Source organism: Nematolebias whitei, chromosome 7 (genome assembly GCF_014905685.2).
Source record: "Nematolebias whitei isolate Nwh7 chromosome 7, NemWhi1, whole genome shotgun sequence".
Lineage (NCBI taxonomy): Eukaryota > Metazoa > Chordata > Actinopteri > Cyprinodontiformes > Rivulidae > Nematolebias > Nematolebias whitei.
Window position 1 is genome coordinate 6,231,908 of NC_056504.1, and position 1,020 is coordinate 6,232,927.

A 1,020-nucleotide genomic window follows, 5' to 3' on the forward strand; every position below is an offset into this window, starting at 1 on the left:
AAACTGACCACACTTTTCACTCTGCTACTGTCTTTACTTACTCTGCTCAACCTGTTTTGTATTTGTAATTGTTTTTTCTATCCTTAACGTGTTTTTTTGTCGTTCAGGTACACCTGGACCTATACCTGGACCTGGACCTATACCTGGACCTGGACCTATACCTGGACCTACCATTCTATGTTCGTCTGTCTCTGCTCCCTGTCCTCTCAAACCATCTGGTCAAAGCAGATGGCCTCTTGTCCTGATCCTGGTTCTGCTGGAGGTTTCTTCCTTTAAAAGGGAGTTTTTTCTTTCCACTGTTGCCACTGTGCTTGCTCAGGATGGGAGACTGCAACGAAGCCAAGATTCATCTTGTCTGCTGGATTTTTTAGTTAGAGAACTTTACTAATTGGCTTTTATGTGAATGTTTCTGTAAAGAGTCCTGAGACAACTTTGTTGTGATTTGGCGCTATATAAATAAACTGAATTTAATTGAATTCAAACTACCTCAACTGACCTTTCGATGCGAAGGGGCAGCAGCTCTACTCTGAGCTCCTCCCAGCTGACGAAGCACCTCACCCTATCTGAGGCCGGCCACCCTACGAAGGAATCTCATGTCACCTCAATATACCCCTAGAGCTCTTGAGACAAGTTGAAGACATCTGTTACAAAACTGAGAAGGGTTTGATAGATCTGCAACCCGTGCTTAATTTGAGCCGGATCCTGCCGGAACAGGATCCAGGAACTCTCTTGTTTTGACAGAGTGCATTTCAGTAACTGTTTGCCTGGATCCGCTAACTGTCAGGCCTGCTAATAATAAAGTTATAAACAAATATGACTGCCTTTAAAGAATAAATCTTATATTGGATATGCAAACTGAAAATAATTACATAAACACTCATTTTAAACACAACAGCCACTTACAACTTCTTAAAATCACATATGAGCTGCCTCTTCAAGTAAGCATTTCCACCTGTACCCTTAAAAAAATCTACGCCCCTAAAAGTGTGGTTGGGGTGTGTGCATGGCAGTCGTACACGG

The 1,020-nt window shown here is 42.5% G+C and overlaps 1 protein-coding gene across 1 annotated transcript in view; it reads right to left on the reverse strand.

Annotated features, from left to right (window-relative positions):
* The window catches only part of alpl (alkaline phosphatase, biomineralization associated), a 10,457-nt gene that overhangs the window by 5,689 nt on the left and 3,748 nt on the right, over nt 1-1,020 (reverse strand). The window lies entirely within an intron of this gene.